Below are 19708 nucleotides of genomic sequence, written 5' to 3'. Positions count from 1 at the left end.
ACACCCTGATGTGGGGCTTGAGAATCTGCATTTGAAGATGTGCTCCAAGGAAGTCTGATGCCTGTGGACATGCTTCAATACACACTGACATAAAGTAAGAAGCTATTTTTTAATGGTTGAATTTCCTCAATGAATTTATTGAATAACTCTTTCTAATTGCTCTGAACTACTGAATTGTATGGACATAATACCTTTATTTTATTTTATTTTTTTTAATGTGGTGCTGAGGATTGAACCCAGTGCCTCACATGTACTAGGCAAGTGCTCTACCACTGAGCCACAACCCCAGTCCTTGGATTTATTCTTAAACATGTTCTCTTCTGTGGATCTATCACTTAGTTCTTGTGTCAGAATCATCGTTTTACCATTAGTAATATTTCAGAAAATACATAAATATTTGTACATAGAAATCTCCCTGCAACTGTTATTTTTCAAAAATTTTTGACCATTCTTGCCAACTTGTTAATTTCCAGATAATTTTTATAAAGTGTATCCCAATAATACTTTTAGAATTTATCTCGGTACTCCAATAGGTAGAAAACTTAATTTAGAGAAATTAGTATAAAATAATAGTGATTATCTATCAAATCATTTCTATGTGGCAAGCACTACTCTGAGCCCTTTACGTGTATTAAATCATAACTGTATGTGGTAGATATTATTATCCTCATAGATGGGAAAATTGAGACCCAGAAATATTTAGTAACTTGATCAAGATTACACACTCAGTAAGTAGTAAATTTGGCACTTGAATCCAGGTAATTTAACTAGAACATTTCTCCTTTTAGCTCACATGCAGCTCACTGTCTTGCACACTTCAAAACACATAGTCTTCTGATTCATTAATATGGTATGCTTTCCCACTAAATCAAATCACCTTTAATGACTTTTGGAAATGCTTTTTAGTTTTTATAGGTATTGATCCTATTTCTTATTCATTTTGTTCCTAGATATTTTATGTTAGACAATTGAAATTAGATCTTTTGTATTAAATACTTTCCCAGGTGGCTATGATTGATACACATGAAAGATAAAGCATTTATGGTTATCTGATCACCCCACTGAACTCCCTTATTAATGATAGTAATAGTTCTATTAAGACTTTTAAGTGACCTTGGAAGGTAATTACACAACTTTAAAATAATGGTAGTTTGGGTTTTTCTTTTCAATAGCTATGGCTTTTGTTTCTGGATCTGTGTCTTTTTGCATAGAGTGATATTAAGTAGACATGGTAGAGGGGAGACATTCTTATGATATTGCTGGTTTGAATGGCAATATCTCTACTGTTTTCCTGTTTTCCACAATGTTTGCTGATAATTTAGAAAAATATTCTTTATATGTTAAGAAAACAATCTTTGTTCAACACCATTTTAAATTTTTAACTATTTCTGATAAAAATCTAAAAATTTTGCTTCTTTCCCCTTTAAAAGAAGGTTTGAATATAATTTATACTGAATATTCAGAATCATTGACTGAACATCTATTACTGTAATATTTCAAAGCATATGAACCTCTTTTGCCTCCTACTAATTCATCCCCCAATACTATGTTTCTTGAAATTGGCTCTCTGCTTATTATGCTACTTTTCTGTGCTATTAGTTTGTCATTTCTGACTGATGTCAAAGTATCTACCTTAACTTACCCATATTTGCTCTTCCAATTTTTTGTAGGCATACAAATTAGAAAACTCTACTTATTAAAGTTATGAATAAGGTGAAAATAAACTCTCTGAAAGCAACTTCATATGAGGAAGAGTGAAAATACTAATACATCTTGGACCATTTGGACTGTTCAATAAACTCCTCTTATTCAGTGGTTGTCAGCTCTGAGCTGCAGAGGAGAGGATTCCTGGTAGCTGAAGTATTAGTCAAGAAAGTAAACATAGGCATGATTTAAGAATTTCAGTGACAACAAAGGAGTAAACAACTCAGTAAAAAAGAAAATCAAATTAATTTCAACACATTTTACAATCATTCAATAGGCTTTCTATAAACTTATTGAAAGTTTTCATCTCAATATATGATGAAAGACATTGTTAACAATGTCCTCACTACCCTGGAAAGGGGATGGAAGGGGAAGGGAAAATAGCCCATCAGCACAAGTAAACCTGCCTGGTTATTCACATTCTATACTTGCTGAAATACCTGTACTACATAGGCATGAAGCTCTGGCTAGGAACTCTAGGGGTACATATTTCTGCAAGTCAAATTATATCAAACATGCAAAGTAATAATAATCAGCAGCAGCACATGTGTGAGGGTTGGGGCTGGAATTTGCAGGCCCAAAGAAACAGTCAGTCAGTCAGGCAGGAAAGTCAGAAAGGGGAAATGGGTGCCTCCTCCATGTGCCCTAGAGGAAAAGCCATGAAAACATGTCTGTGCACTGTACAGGGATGCTGGAGTCACTACGTCCCCTCTGTGGATTCTCCCTGATGGAGCTGGCCCCAGGCCAGTCCTCAATTCCAGACTGGGCTTGTTTTCCTGGCACCTGGGAAGATTCCACATATCCATCTCTCACTTTTGTTACCAAATGGCCTACAAACATTTACTTTAAATAGGTACACATTTATAACTGACTTTTAAAACCAATTTTTTTCATTGTAAAGAAATATATGCACATGTTTAAAAAACAAGCAGTAAAAATAGATATGCAGTTAAAAGTGAATCTCTTCCATATTGCAGTGTCTCAGACAATCTTCTCAACACAACCATTGACTTCTGGGGTACCCTACTAGAGATATCTGCCTATATGAATATACATCATCTCCTTTTCTATATAAATGATAGTAATTATACACTGTTCTGCACCTTCCTTTTTCCATTTAATTATTTGTTTTAAAAATGGAGTTAGTCTTTAATGGAATGAGCTTATACTATCTCCCATGATCCTTGTAAGGAAGATTTGCAAGCCACATACCAGAAGAGGTGACAGGACCACTGTGTGTCCCTCTGTCTGGAACATGGCTCTGCAGTTCTGCACCACTCTCTCTTCATATTTATGACTCAACCGAGGTCACCCTCAGAACTGAGTCTTCATCCAGGTACCCTCTTCTCTATCTTGAATCCTTCTATGTTTTCTTCATACCATATAACATGGTATACAACTATTTAATTTGCCCATTTATTTACCCATTTGCCATTAGTCTTTTCTCATGAAACAGCAATTCCTCCAATGCCAAGACCATGATTGCTCTGTCACTGCTGTATTCCTGGCACCCATGTGCCACCATATAACAGGTGTTTGGTTTGTTCTCAGTGAGTAAATAGTCATCTTATGACTTTACACAGCTCCCTAACTTCCTGAGTGAGGGATTGGTGAGGTGGTATGAGATCAACGAGGTCAGAATTAAACCAAATTACAGATGGAAAAATAGGTTTGGGAGGAAGCACAACTTGCCCAAGGTCACACAATGGATCAGTGGTGAAGACAAGTTATAAATCAGACAGTGTGACTCCAAGACCCATGTGCCTTCCACCACCTCCAGGAAATGCCAATTTGTGTTGATTGAAGCTCAGCTTCCAAAATATCAGTTGTTTTCAAATAGGATCCCCACTTGATGAAAATCTACATGTAAAGGGCCACCACCTCCTCATACTCCTTCTTCCAATTAAGATCTGAGGGTATGTCCCAGGCTACCCTGGAAAGTAGCAAGTCTCTCGGGGAACAAACTATTCTCTACATTCTCCCTGGGCCTTTGGCATGAGAAAGAATTCCGTACCTTCCTCCTGCTCAGGCATGGACAGCCTGAGGAGAAGAGGGTGGGGATGGAAGAAGGCCCCTTCCATATCCCCTCCAGCCCTCCCACTTCTATCAATCAGTGCCGGCTGCAGTGGGGCAATCAGCCTGTGACAGCTCCTCCAGGCACTACCGCCCTGCGTGCTCCAGCACGTGCCCTGTAACAGCACAACCAAGGTGGAGAACAGAGGAGGGGCATGGCCCCAGGCGGAATTCTATCCCTTCCCAAATGGATCCAGCTTTCTGGAAACTACCTCAATAGTTGGCCCACTTGGAGGCATTCCAGGCTAATAGCAGAGTTCTCCCTCATGTGAGAAAAGAACTACTGCCCTAGACAGGAGTCACTCACCTCAGACTTGAGCTATGCAGACTCAAGCACTGATCTTCATGGCTGAGCCCAGTCTCACTCTGGTCACCATTATTTGGTGAGTCTAGTACATAATGGCCCTATGACCTTCCAAATCAAGACAGTCATTTATGGAGAAGAAAGGGGGAAGTCTTGATACTTACATCAGGATTTCAGCCATGAATCAGGACTCACCCAGGCAAACTGGGCATATGTCACCCTAAGCCAACTATTTTGCTGGTCATAACAGCCTGGAACATATCTCCAAGCTTAGAGCATTTGTCCAAAGACTCACTCAACTGTACATCTTCCACTGCCTTTCATTTATTCATTTACAAAATTCCTGATCACTTTCACATCCCTATGATATTCTTCTGAGCTACAAAAACAAGTACAATTCCCACTGTATGATGAGGAGACAGGGTATATATGATAAGGACACTTACCCAAGATCTCAGAGAAGTCAGTGGCAGAAAAGGAACTAGAACTCAGATTTCCTGACTTCAGTGCTATCACTAACCAACTCTGCCTCCTTCCTCCTCTGTCATGCTGATATTCATAACTATGAAAGGAAAACCAGGCCCCTTTTGAAGTCTCCAAAATGAATTTTCTAGGTACTAACCAGTCACTATTCAGAAGAAATATTCAGCTAAAGAAATGGCTCTCTAACACAATTTCCAGTGGTCAACTTATTCCATCTAAAAGCAGGAAAATAAATATACTCAGAGATACACGCACACGCCTCATCCAAGGCGATCACCACAGAATATATACTGTACACGTCTCTGATCATGGCATGTCTAGTTCCAGAGTGTGGTTTGCAGGGATCTCTCCTCCTGGAGTTTAAGAATCACTGTCTTCATCCCTGTTACACCCCACTTCTTAAGACAGTGTCTGGCACACACAGGTGCTCAAATTCCATAAGCAGATGGATGAAGGATGAACGGGCAGGTTTATGTGTGGTCGCATGCATGCATTGGAATGAGTTGGTCTCCTTTGATGAAGTTTGCTAGGCAGCTTTCTGTCACTAAGGAAATGCTTGACATAGTCAAGCTAAAAAGAGGCATGGTTTGTTTTGGATTTTAGTTTCAGTTCATGGTCAAATTGGGCCTGTGGCAAAGCAGAACATCATGGCAGGAAACGAACACATAGTAGGGCAAAGCCATCTCTTCATGGCAGCTGGAGGCAGAGAGAGAAAGAGGAAGGGGCTGGGCTGATATCTCCCTTCAAGGACACATTCTTAGTAACCTAACTTCTATCTACTAGGCCCCACCTCCGAAAGGTTACATAGCCTACCGATAGCACTCGAGGTTGACAACCAAGCCTTCAGCACATGGGTCCTTGGGGGACATTTAAGATCCAAACCATAAAAAACAGGGTCAGCTATATTTACAGATCTGTGTAGAACCTGATAAGTAGGTCATAGTTAAGTCTGACCTTTGATATCTACTGTTTTCCCCATTAATAATTCAAAGGCAAGGGTGCAAGAAATGGGGGGGGGATGAGAGAGGTTGGAGAACATTCTACCTCAAACAAGTGAATACGATGAATATAGAAACCCAAGTATCTGAGAAGCAGCACCTTCTGGAAGGCAGCCTAGGGCATGAGGAGGAGGAAGCAAGCCAACTCCACTGACACTGTGAGGTCCAGGGGCCTGGGCCACATTCTCTGGGTAAGAGCTCCTGAGAGCAGAATGAGCTCCGCAGTGGTCATGGTAGGACACATGGTGAAGAGGGGGAGGACATGGGCCACAGAAGAGAACTGTGGCTTCACCAGCAAGGAATTCTAATTTACTCTCTCACAAGCTGTAGTGGTAATTTCATCCGTTTTATTGTTCCTCTGAACTATAAAAGCAAACCAAATACACATTCAAGGCAGCTTCTCCAGGCCTGGAAAACCTCTCCTTTATGGTTGGGAAGGTTTGTTCAGAGGCCACAAAAACAAACCTGAGGCAGTGATGCTATTTTTCCAAGTAACTCCTTTGTTGGACTTTTGACAAGAACACACCCCAGCAAATGTCACTGGCTCCAGAAGGAAGCATGCTGTATAGACCAGGGAAGACAATGGATCCTGAGTGTTTGGGAGGCAAAAAAAAAAAACTGTATTCTGGTTTGGGGTCTGCAGTTCATTAGACAGGGACCCTCAGCCAAGCCACTTACCTTTTTTGAGCCTGGATTTCTACATATTAAACAAACTTGACAATGATGCTGGGTCATGGGGAAGATAGAAACCTGCCACAGAACACAGATGACCACACTGTGACCTTGAAATGCTCTGCAGGCATACAGTGGACTTATCTCTTTATTTAGGGAATTTAAAATCTGATGTGGGGGAATGGGAAAGACAGTAGAATGAATCAGATGTAACTTCCCTGTGTTCATATATGAATACACTACCAGTGTAATTTCACATCACATACAACCACAAGAATGGGAAGTTATATTCCATGTACGTACAATATGTCAAAATACATTCTACTGTCATGTATAACTAAAGGAACAAATTAAAAAATTTATTTAAAAAATATAATAAAATCTGATATGGTTTGCTGCAGATAAATGCTTCTCAATTATTTAAAATTAAAAGTTGGGCAGAGCACAGTGGTGTATGCCTGTAATCCCAGTGGCTCAGGAGGCTGAGGCAGGAGGATCACGTGTTCAAAGCCAGCCTCAGCAGTTTAGCGATGCTGTATGCAACTCAGTGAGACCCTGTCTCTAAATAAAAATTTTTTTAAAAAGGGCTGGGGATGTGGCTCAGTGGTTAAGTGCCCCCTGGGTTCAATCCCTAGTATGAAAAAAAAAAAAATTAAAAGTTGGAAGCTATAGTCAGATCCTAGCCAATACCGATCATTTTGGGGCCCTCCAATTAACTTTCAGTGGAATCCAAATTAACACATTCCCCTGCCTTGTCAAGATAGACATGTGAGTCTGCCTACCTCTCTGAAATCATGGGCATTTTATATGGAAGGAAACACAGGACTGGTGGAGTAAAAGCCAGCACAAATATCTGGGTCTCTGTCCAGAGCAGGCCCAGGCCTGACTTGGTTGCATGTCAATGCAAATCCAGCCTAAGAATTTTAAAACCAGTCCACCCTTGCTAAAAGACCAGATTTTTTTCTCTCCTCTAGGGCTGAAATTGTTCTCACTACCCTCTGCAAAGGCATTGTTTAGGAGAACTCAGCCAATTTTAAGCACTCAATAGCCATGTCTTGAATTGAATCATAAATCTGAGAATAATATGGCAAAATATGCAATGCTGACTTCAACCAGCAAACTTCTCTTTGACAACACCCTCCCAAGCCAGGAGCTCATCTCCCCCAAACTTGTATTTTCTGTGATGCAGATATTTCCCTGTTTATCTCTAGAACTGTGGTAAAATCAGAAATGTCTCACCCAGCCTGAGACCTCACAATGGCCCCAAATTTAGGACAGAATTCAAGTTCACTAACACTTTCAAAGGTGTGTGTATATGTGTGTGTGTTTTGTTTTGGTACTGGGTATTGAACCCAGGGGCCCTTTACCACTGAGATACAGCTTTCAACCTTTCTATATTTTGTTCTGAAACAGGAGCACACTAATTTGCTTAGGGTCTCACTAAGTTGCACAGGCTGGCCTCAAACTTGGTGGTCCTCCTGCCTCAGTCTTCCAAATTGCTGAGATTATAGGCATGCATTTTAAAATGAGCAAACTTTCTACCAGAAAGTCAAGGAGCAGTAATGAAGACAATGTTAAATGCTCGTATTTCTGGAAAACAAGTGCTCCAGGTAAGATCAATCAAGAGTATGCAGGTGACTACATGGGTGTCCACAGTGTTCCTTCAGGGGATGGGGGCCATCCAGGACAGAAGAGACTCCAGAAAAGGAAGGCCATGCTCAGACTTTCTCCCTGGGCATGCTGTCCATGGACAAGGTTGCCAAACAGGCATGACCCAAACCCTGTCTGCCATATCCTCCCACTTAGAGATACAATACGTTTGGTAATCTCCAAACAAGAATCCCCAGCCTCTCAGAGGAGCACAATATTTATCACTTAGAACTGATCTTGTAATGGGGATGGAGATAGAGCCTGGTATGGAGGAGCCATCTTTGTTTTGCATTTTTAAATATGATTTTTAAAATTATAAAGTAATTCATGCTCATGAAGCAAATGGAGAAAATTCAAAATGCTATAAAGAAATCAAAACCATCCACGTTTTTAGAACATAGAGATAATTATTATTCACATTTTTATAAATGCATATATACAAATAAAATTAGAAGCATAATGTATATAATTTTGCATCCCACAGTCCTCACCTAAAATTACTTAAAAGCATTTTTCAAAGATGTTCAGTGTTTATATTTCACGAACACCCCCATAGCACTTATTCTGTACCAGACACTGGTAAGTGCTCCCCAAGCATTAACGCCTTCTGGCAGGCCTATGAGGTGAGCAGTATTATCCCATGCACAGCTGGGGACACTGAGGGATCCCAGAGCAGGCAGGCAGCAGGCTGGAGTTCTCTACCTTGCCCTCAGCTAACTCCAAAGGCATGCCCTTGGCCCCCACGCTGGATGCCTCTGTGAACTGGAGAACCTGACTGTTTATGACTCCACAATAGTCCAGTCTGGTCTGTGGTAAGAGCAAGGTGCTGCCACTGCAGGCTGTTCTGCCCTTGACCTCTCCACGCCTCAGCACAGGGACTTACGACTCTGCTTACTCTCCAGGGGCGAGGCTGAGTTAGCTAAGTTTCACTTCAGTGCTAACATGGGGCAATTGTACCTACCTGAAGAATGTCTTGGAGGGCTGAAGAAATATGGGGTACACAGCAAGCACCTGGCCCGAGCTGGCCCAGGGCTGGGGAAAGTACAGACTGCTTTCATGTTTGCTTGTTTTTAATTTATTATTTGTTCCCTTAATTGAATAGCCACAAGAGCCTGGCCTATTGGGATGGAAAAGACAGATTCTATAGTCAGACAGGCTGAGATTGACAACTAGGCCTGTGGGAATTTGGGTGAGTTTCTTAACCTCTCTGAACCTCCATTTCCTCATTTGTAAAAGGCACATAACAGAACTCCCCACAAGGGGTTCCTGTGAGGATGGAATGAGATAGTTCTAGTCAAAGATTTTAGCATCTAGCAAGGACTCAGTAAGTCATGGCTATTGGTATTGTTTCTTTGCTCCTTGCCACTTTCTCTCCTTTTCCGGATGCTCATTCTCTTGCCTTACACCAAGGAGCCTGACTGAGTCCCTGAAAGGACCCTCCACCTCCCTGCTCCCCCGGGGGCATTGGAGTGTGTAGTCACAGAACAGTATAGGCACTGTGAGGGTCTCTAGAACCATTAGCATCTTATTTCTAAAGAAAGTGCCTTCTCTTTTCAGAACCAAGTTTGAGAATCTGTGTCCTGCCCTAAGGCTAAAGCACCCCATTTCTGACACCCCTTTCTTCTGTCCTAATTGAGGCATTCAGGAAGCTGGCTGTCACCAGCCAACCCTGCCAGCTTCAGAAGGGAGGTCAGCTCCCCGGGCTCTAGGCAGGCATGCCCCTCAGGGACAGAGGGAGGGGTGATCTGAGTGACGTGACCAGAGGCAGGGCCAGGCCTGTTAGGAGGCTGTCCTGCCTCATCAGGATTTCCACTCAGCCCTCAGGCTGAAAGAGAGGAATGGGACACTCCTCAAAGCCTGCCTGGTAATTGCAGGAGGCATCAAGCTTAATTAGGCTAATCATCTGCCTGAAGTCATTCACCTTCAACCTCCTAAAAGCACCTTCAGAAAACAATCCTACAGCAGCTGGGAGGCTGGAGGTTCAGGGCTCTGGAGCTCTGCGTGGAATTCCTGAGGACTCCAGCCCTTCCTCAAGAGTCCGGGGGAAGAGGGAGCCCACTATATCCATGGCCAAGGCAGCCAAAAAGGAACTTCTGGACAATTAGTCCTGAGCCAGTATGCTGACCTGTACAGCAGCACCTGGGTGACATCTTTCATTTTCTTTCAGGCCTTTTTACTTGGCCGGTGGAGACCCCACCAAGAGAACTGATGTGCATGCAAGTTCCCACCGCTCAGTTGGTTCACTCCCATCAGCAATGGCCTCCTGGCTGCTGGGCTGCATGAACAGACAGTGGTGTTTGAGTGTGTGTAACTGACCAACAGACAGACATGCATATCTGTCTGAACAGAATGGGTCTTTACTCAGAAAACTGCATGGAAGGGCTTGGTGCTGTAAAGCCCGGCCAAGAATGAACAGTATTTTGCAACAGGGAAAAAAGTATTCAGTCTAGTAACTAAATAGAATCCCAATGTCATAACTCAAAAGCTCCAGGAGTAGAGGTGACCAAAGCATTGTGCACAAGCCCACCTATGGTGATGAGGGTGAAAAGAAAACTTCCTAAAGCAGGTTTCATCCCCCAGCTGCAGAAGCCCACTCACCATGGTAAAATCCCACTGACTTGAGATGGAAAGTCTAGGTTTTTCCTTTGTGATGGTTTAGGGAAAGTGAACTGGTGAATGCATTGGTGGGGAATGTACAGCTCCACTGAATCTTCCCAACTCCTTTAGCAGCACATGTAGAGTTGGGAGCACAGATCACCCCAGTGTTTGACCTTGACTTTGTTAATACTGTTTACAAACAACGAGGAGATGGGAAGTTTATAGGTCAATGCCAATCCTATGATGGAAAGAGGATGGGCCCACCGTGTGCCTCTTTGAGCCCCTATTAAGTGGCAGGCATTCTGCAAAGGTGTTGACATTAAAGTGACTTCTCACAATAGACCTGTGGGGTGGACACTGTTAACTGTGCTTTGTAAAATGAAGAAACCAAAACCAGAGAGAGAGAGAGAGAGAGAGAGAGAGAGAGAGAGAGAGAGAGAGAGAGAGAGAGAGAGCAGGAAGAGATGTGCTATCTCCTATGAGGGACATGAGGTGAAAGCAAATTCTTCATGATCAGCTGAAGGGTGTAAGAGCATTTCCCTGATAGGTTCCCAGGGATGTTTCTGGAGAAAGAAGTTGGGAGATGCCATGAAGATGGATAAAGATAATGAGCATGAGCCAGATTTCTCTGGAACAACAGCAAGAGGTAATCCAGGGTATAGCCATCCCTCAGCAGTGACGACCTCTCGTTTGGACATAAAACACCATGCAGTGTCCTTACATGGTCCCCACCAGAGCCCTGCAAGGACAGCACACAAAGATGACTGAAAGAGAAACACCTTGGCATCAGAGCCATTCAATGACTTACCTGCCCAATGGATATGGTGACTCCTCAGGATAAGAATTTCCCCAGGTCTCTTCTTCCTCACAATGGTGAGTCCTGCAAATCTTCAGTGTCTTCGGTGGTTGACTTTTTAACTTCCCACCTATGTGACCAACCCTCGGAAGCCAAGGAAAATTCAATGTATTGACTCATCCACTCAGTCAGGCAGTCAGTCATTTAACAAACACTTGAGTGCCTACTATGTGGCAGACACTGTCTTGATGCTGGGGATACAGGAATGAAAAACTGATGTAGTCCCTGCAGGGAAAAGCATTCCAGGCAGGAGGAAGGGAAAGGACAGAAATGGGGACTTCGAAAGTAGGAGCACTACAAGGTTGGTCAGAAGATGGCACAGGTACTCAAGTGCAAGTACCAGACTGTGAAGTAGGAGAGGAAAGGTGGGACTTCTTGACCCAGCCATTCTGTCTAGAGGAGCCTGTCCAGCTCCACCGGCCCTGACCTGCATATCCTGAGATCCACAAACCTGCAGCCTTGAGGACTGAACCAGAGAACAGAGAGAGCAGGGATGGGATCCGCCCTCCCAGAGGAGACCTGATTACTCATTTATGCCCAAGCTGCTCCATGTGGAATGTCCTGATCACCACCAACTCAGATCAGAGCCAAGAAGGCCCTGGAAGTGCCTCTTCTCCCTTATTACTTTAAACTACTTTTAATCAATCAGAATCACACCCGAAGACACAGTAATGAAGTTGGCAGAGGTATCCTTGACAACTTGAACATAGCACAGTGATGAGTGACATGTCGAGTCCCAAGGGGCTTGGCCAAAGGAGAGAGGAGTATGTAGAAATACAAACGGATTTTTCCTCCCTTGAAGTATGTTATGACAGGGATAGACAGGAATAGACTTTTCTTCCCAAGGCCATTGCTATGCACTGACATCCCCAAAGTTTCTAAAATTCTACAAGATTCCCAGAGAGAATGCTCCATCCTGAGCAAGACCTAGGAATGCTGGAGGCCAGGCCTGAGGCTGCTCCCTGTGAATTTCAGTTGCTTGCGCAGGATCAGGCCAAAGGTGGCACCAAGAAACATCAGCTGGAAGGAGGAAGGAAGGAAGGAAGGAAGGAAGGAAGGAAGGAAGGAAGGAAGGAAGGAAGGAAGGAAGGAAGGAAGGAAGGAGGGAGGGAGGGAGGGAGGGAGGGAGGGAGGGAGGGAGGGAGGGAGGGAAAGAGGAATTTAGTTGCAATTCCTCTAATACTCCATCCTTCCTCTGCCTCCTTCCCTTAAATAGTCAGGTCTTGGTCACACATCAAAAAGCAAAAGAAGCCAGATGCGGTGGTGCACACCTGTAATCCTAGCAACTTGGGAAGCTGAAGCAGGAGGATCACCAGTTCAAAACCAGCCTCAACAACTTAGTGAGGCCCTAAGCAACTCAGTGAGACCTTGTCTCTAAATAAAATACAAAAAAGGGCTGGGGATGTGGCTCAGTGGTTAAGTGCCCCTGAGCTCAATCCCTGGTACCAAAAGTTAAAAACAAGGCCAAACTATCCTATTTCTCTACTTCCCAGTCTCCCCAAAACCTGGTGCCCTTTCTCCTCCTGTCAAAGCCGTATTACTTAATGCATAACTCCTTTAATCCTCAGAACAACCTTATAAGGTTAAGTATGACCCTGGGCAAGTCACTTACCCTCCACATACTCCAGATTCCCCATTTGCACTGGGATTCATAGCAGTCCTGGCCCAGTGTGCTAGGCACTGTGCTCTGGCCTTTGTGTGCATTATCTCCTCCTGGCACAACTACTATTAGCTGTTTTTTCAAACACAGACTGAGTCATAGAAATACTACTCAACTCACCCAAGGTCACCCAGCTAGCAAGTGGCACAGCTGGATTTCAGCCCATTGCCAAGTGCACCCCAACCATTTTACTACACAGCACTGCATTAAAGGGGAACAAACTCTGACATAGGCCTGTAAATCCCAGTGACTCAGAAGGCTCAAGTAGAAGGGTCACAAATTCAAGGCCAGCCTCAGCAACATAGTATGATCTGGTCTCAAAAGTAAAAAGGTCTGGGGGTGTAGCTCAGTGGTAGTGTACTTGCCTAGCATGTGTGAGGCCCTGGTTTCAGTACCCTGTACAGCAAAAATAAAGGGCTGGGATGCCCCTGAAGGCCTGTCTTCTGGTTTTTGGGAAGTTAAGATCTTTTAATATGTCCACTGGGCAGAAGTAGGTATCAGACAGACAAGAAGGAGAGAGGCCCTGCTGGGATGCCACTCAGCCAAAACAATAGTCTGATAGTTATGGGGAGGGACACTCAGGAGGGGTCAATCTAGTTACAGTAGAAACATGATGCTCTGTGTGCTTAGCAATTTATACAGGGTGAGAAAAATCACTCCTGTCGGTATTAACGAATGTCGTGGGGAGGTGGTAAATGGAGATCAAGGGCAAGCAAGGTTTAGTGGCCACTCTCTCCTTGGTTCCAAGGCAAATCTGGTCGTTTTAGTGCCCACAACCATAAGCCCTGGCCCAACAGGTCAGGAAAGAGAAGATGATCAAGGCACCATGATGAGAGGCTGCAGAGGCTAAACCCTAAGGCCAAACCAAGGCCCCTTAGGGCCCCTTCCTCTAGATGGGGAGAGGTGACATGGTTTTGTTGTTAAGCCCTTGCTAATCCATTTCCTTTCCCCAGAGATTTTTCCTTGGCTGCATTAGCCCATGAGTGAAGTCATGTGTCTTTGTGCAGAAGTTCAACAACTGTAATTTGCAGGGAGTTAATTACCTTCATACTTTGATCTGGTGGAATTTCATCTCTATGGTAACCAGTCGAGTATAAACAGTTATCACTTGTCTCTTTTACATAAAATATTCTTGACAAATACCCTTAGGGCTCCAATCATGGAAATCAAATACACAGAATGTTCACAGAACCTTTTAAAAATTTTTATATGAAATGTCTCTACATGCAAAAATAGAATTGGGTAACTATTGGCTATAAATAATAATTCGAGGGTTGTGCAGGCTTGCTTTCCAGCCCCAGCCTCCTATGAGCATATCCAGTGTCCTAAGCAAAGCAGGTCTGGAGTGTATGAGGGATTGGTTGAGTGATGGACAGGGATGCTTAGAAAATAGTGGCTAGCAACTGAAGTCGTTCATTCTGGGAGGACCAGAGTGGAAGGGACAGGTGCTCAAAAGGACCACTGGCTAAATGATCACTTAGTTATGGTACTTATTGATTGTGCCTGCCAGGAGCTCTATACTGATTCCTGTGCAGATGGGTGTCATTCATGTTGAACAAGTGATGGTAATGAAAGTTAGCACCCAGGCAGCCTGGACTACATGCCAGTCACTGTCATGCACTTTACAAGTATTTCTTCATGAAATCTGTACAATATCACTGTGAGGTAGATATAATTCATACCCAATTGACAAATGAAGAAACAGAGGCTCAGAAAGGTCATCCACCTAAGAAGAGACAGATCCAGGATTTCTGTCTCAGTTCGTCTCAATTCAGAGCACCTGCTCTTCCTAACCCTCTTCCGCTGCCACCACACAACAGTCCCTCAAAAGTGAATGCCAGGTTTGCACAGCAGAACTCTGAAGTTTTCAAGGTGAGGTTTATGACGGCTTTTCTAACCTACAAAGAGGGATCTCCTTGGATGGGAGACCTAATGCCCCTGGCCAATCATGTCCATCCATTGGTAGCTCTGCATCCCTGGTGATTGGCGCCTGCCCACTGGTAGCTCTGTGTCCTCAGTCAGTGGCGCCTGTCCATGGTAGGCTTTCCATTCAGCATGACAGCCTCAGCATCTCTGATGTTCAGGAGCCCGTGGGGTTGAGCAGAGTCACCATCTCACACAACTCCATGCATTGGGGATGACAATGCCCGGTAGACCTATGTAGTACCACAGTCCTACCCATATTGTCTCCAAATACAGCACAGGATGGGAGCTGCACAGGGGCAGAGCTGTGGAAGGGAGCTTCATCAGAATGATACTGCCTGAAGCTGGACAAATCGACCTGCCTCCACCAGGGACTGTTTGGAAGTGGGGCCTAACGTACTAGAGACTCATTAGGCTGAGGCCTGGTGACCTGGACTGGAAACTCGGAGACCAAGGTTCTGGTCCCAATATCTTTCCCCTTTCTGCATCTCAGTTTCCTTATATCTATGAAATGGGTGTAATAACCACTGGGCCTCCTGCCTAACAGAGGGGCAAAGGCTTACCTGAGACCATGTGTGAATGCACTTGTCTCCCTGTAAAGGGCTGTCCACATGAGGTACGTAGGTACCCTCCAAGCAGGGTTGACACCAAGAAATAAGCAGAGGCCTGGTCAGACCTTGTGTCCCCTTGCCCTCTTCCTCATCCCCCAGCAATGATGCCATCCTTGCTGCTGGCTTCTCTGATTTTGCTCCTCGCCTTGGCCACCAGCCCAGACAAGAGCAATTGAGTGTAGTTCAACCATGACTCCCTCCCACAGTGGAGGTTCCTCCCATGAGTCAGGCACAGGGGAAAAGACTCAACACTGTCTCATGCAATCCTCACTTATCCCACCAGGATACTGAACTGCCCCCATTTTACAGAATAGGAAACTGAGGTCAAAGGGGTTAAGCGAACTTCCCAAAGTCACGCAGCTAGACAATGAGACAATAGGATTTGAACTGAGTGTTGTCTGGCTCCAAAGCCCCAGATTTCACAAGACATCTTGCCATCTCTTGTTGCACTCTGGATTTTAATGGGATGTGGGGGTCTAGATGTGTCAAGTTTCACCAAACCATGGGTTCTATCCCATGGTATCCCAAACTGAAGTCAATTCTCCCAAGGGAAATTTAAATAAAAAGCAGTTCTGCAACTAAACAGATAATCTATCCCAGTAAGCACCAAAGATTGGAGCTGCTTTTAAAATTCTGATCCTCAGACACCAGGATTAAAATCTGTGGCAGTCCTTTTTACCCCTCCACCACTGAAATCACAGTGGACAAGAATCTCTCTTTTACTCTTGACTGAGCCTTGTGTTCCTCACCCGGAGTGATCCCTCCAAGAAACTGTGCATTCTCTCTGAGGTTATTAAGTGAGCCCCTGCTGTGCACCAGAGACTGTACTGGGTCAAGGAGATGATGCAGCCCCTGTGGGTCCAACCTGGAGCCAGGGGTCAGTCCCAGACAATTATAAAGTCTTGATTCCAACATTGCTTCCAGTCCTGATAAAAAGAAAAAGATAAATGATCTGTGTCCCCTTTTACTTTCCTTCCATTTCCAGGACATTTGTCCACTGTTGAGTTTGCTCGTTACTATAACTAAAATTATGATCACACCTCCAAAATTCAAAATCTGGGCACAAGATCTAATAAAGAGGTCAAATAAAGTAGAGTGGGGACTACTCCTCAAAACCTGAATGTCAGGTTCTGGCAGAAATTGGCTGCTGCTTAACAGTCAGCCTTCAAATGCTGTCCCCACATGCTCCTAGGGAATCTGGGAACTTTGCTATGGGGATGGGAACTCCAGAGGCTGCTTAATCAATTTAGTGAATGGCTTCCCCAGATCCAAAGTCCCTTTTTGATTTCCTATTCTGATGGAAACTGCCAGAAGTTAGCAATACTAAATAAGCCACTGAGTGCTGACCTGAGGTTAGGACATATAGGTTGTGACCAAGGTTGGTCATAGCACAGAGAGCCAACTGTGGGGAAGCCTCTGTGGGAACAAAGCAAGCAGGTCCCCAGAGGTCATCAGCATCCCCTGAGGGCTTAATGTGCGCTTAACCTGGGCCTCTCAAGGTTAAGAAGCCCTGGCTTTGCCCTCAGGAATGAGGATCATGAGAACCTGATGTAGTCAAAAGCAGGGAGCCAGGCACAGTGGCACAGGCCTCTAATACCAGAAACTCAGGAGGCTGAGACAGGAGGTAACACTAGTTCAAGGCCAGCGTCAGCAGTTTAGTGAGGCCCTAAGCAACTTAGTGAGACTCTGTCTCAAAATTTAAAAAAAAAAAAAAGGGCTGGGGATGTGACACTGTGGTAAAGCACCCCCGGGTTCAAACTCGTGTACCAAAAAGAAAAAAAAAAAAAAAAACAAGTTAGGGGGTGGGGAGTGGGGATCAGGGAGAGATTAGAAAGAGAGGCAGTTGACACAGTTCCAGGTGAAGACATTAAGGGCCCCATCTTGCCAGGTTACCCCAGAACTGCCTCCTTGAAAGGCAGGGCCAGAATTACCTACCAGTCTCCATGCCTGGGATCTGACACAGAGGTGCCCATACTGGCCCCTCCTGGCTCTTCCCCATCTCCAGACTGTGGGAGCAAAGGCAACTGGAGTCCCCTCGGCTGGATGATGCCCTCCCTGGTTGCCCCGTGCAAAGGCTAGGGAGTGTCCCTATGGGAGTCCTGCACAGCCAGGCTATTGTCTTTCCTATAAAGCCTCCCACCCTTGCAGGGGAGCAGTGCAGCCCCCAGCGCAGGTGTTGGGGCGGGGGTGAGCCAGCAGCAGCCCTGGAAATGCTCAAGCTTTACAGTCCCCCAGCACATCTCTGTTCTCCTCCACTTACTCAGTCCTTAGCCCTCTGAGAGCTCTGAGCTTAAGGGAACCAGGTGCCTTCATTTAAAAAAAAAAAAAAAAACTACAAATTAAAGGGCAATTTTGCAAGGGGAATGTGGTGCATTCTTGGGGGCTCCAAGCAATTTTACAGGCCCAGACACAGCCCTGGGCCTATGGGCAGAGAGGGATGGGGTGGAAAAGCCTCTCCTCTCTTGCCTCACCCCTCTCCAACTGCAGGCCCGCCACCTCACTGCAGTGATGCTGTACATGTGAGCAGGGAGGAAGGGCAGGCAGAGTTCTAGAAACCAAGTTTTGCTATGCCAGTATTTCACTGATCTGACCCTTCAGCAAATTAACATTTGGAAAATCTCCCTGGAGCCCCAAGAGAACTGAGCCCAATGCCTGGTGTCAGCCCAGCTGCCTGCCCAGCAGAGCAGAGCATGAGGCAGCTCAGGTGCTGTGGCATGAGGTGGTACATGTGTTTGAGTGAAATGGGGAGCAAGTCCTCAAGGATGTCCCAAACCACCGCAGGTATGCACCAGAGAAACTCCTTGCATAGCCCAAATTTAAAACCTCTCAGCTGGGATTTGTGCACATTTCACAAAGTCTATATTTCAACCCTGGGTCCTTCTAAGCCTCCCCAGGTATTTAAAGTGGAGATCAGATGGGAGTGGGGGTGTTTGTGAAATAACAAATACGAAAGAAAGATGGGCACACAAGATTGTACAGTCTGACAGTAATTATGCGAAAGCTCCTGCTCATGGGAACAGCCTGGGCTGGTTCTTGGAAGGATAGAAGATTCCATGGTGCCCTTTCTTCAGGGCTGCTATACTGTTTTCAGAATGGTGAGGTTTGCTTGTTTTTTTGCTTATTTTGCACCTTGTTTGTTTCTCTCTTTGTTTGTTGACATGGCCTCAAGCAGACCAAGGCACCAAATTCAATTTTCCAGGACAATTAATTACAAGCTCCTGGCACCAGCACTCAAGGTTCTTGCCAAGACCCTCTGCTTGCCCACCCCTCTGCCTTCTCATCATCCAGCTTCTGCCTGACTCAGAACCCAATCTAACCTCCAGCTCTCACCTCCCCCACTCTGTCCCTGTGGGTCCCCTTCACTCACCCTCCTCTATCTGTGTGATTATCACTCAGCCTTCAAGGTCTGTCTCAACTACCTGCTTCAGGAAAGTTCTCCTGAGCCCTACCTGGGTGAGATTGCCCCATGGCCGCCCTCTAAAATCCCAGAATCCATGCATTCTTCCCAGTCTGCTGTTCTTGGGTCCCTCTCCACTGTGGCATCTAGCACACTGCTGGCCTATAGCCCCTGTAGGCCCTGGTGATACCTGGCACATAGTGGGCACTCGGCAATGCTCAGCCTGGTATTTTCAGAGGATTTTGTGCCTCTAATTTACAGTACACTCCCCACTAGAGGACAAGAGGGGCAACTTGGACAAGCGTAACTTTTATCCCCTTCCTAATGGATTTCCACATGTGTTCATTACTTATCTTTCTGTTCAGGCAAAGCATGCTACTTGAGATAGCTCAAATACATTTTTAAAGAACTTTTCCAAATGTTGGGCTTTCAAGGACAAAAATACAGGAAAAGCTTGTGAACTCTTAGTGCAACCTATGAAGCAGCCAAAGCACCCCTCAGCCTCTACCCATCCCCCTTGACACTGGGCCTCCCAGCCACAGCAAGCAGGAGACAATCTGCACCGATTTCCACAGCCTGAGCCAGGATTCTTGGGACTCAGTGTGGGCCAACACACAGTGGGAGGCATCTACCTCTGCACAGGGGCCCTGTCCCAGCATCTCTCTCCCTCTGCCCTTGCCGTCTCCAGCATCCACATCTGGTTTCCCTTCAGCACAAGTTTCACAATGGACAGATTTTGCACTTCAAGGATTTATGGTTCCTGCTGCCCTGCCTTTGCT

The sequence above is a fragment of the Sciurus vulgaris genome, assembly GCF_902686455.1.
Source record: "Sciurus vulgaris genome assembly, chromosome: 6".
Taxonomy (NCBI): Eukaryota; Metazoa; Chordata; class Mammalia; order Rodentia; family Sciuridae; genus Sciurus; species Sciurus vulgaris.
Note: the sequence above shows the minus strand (reverse complement) of the source record.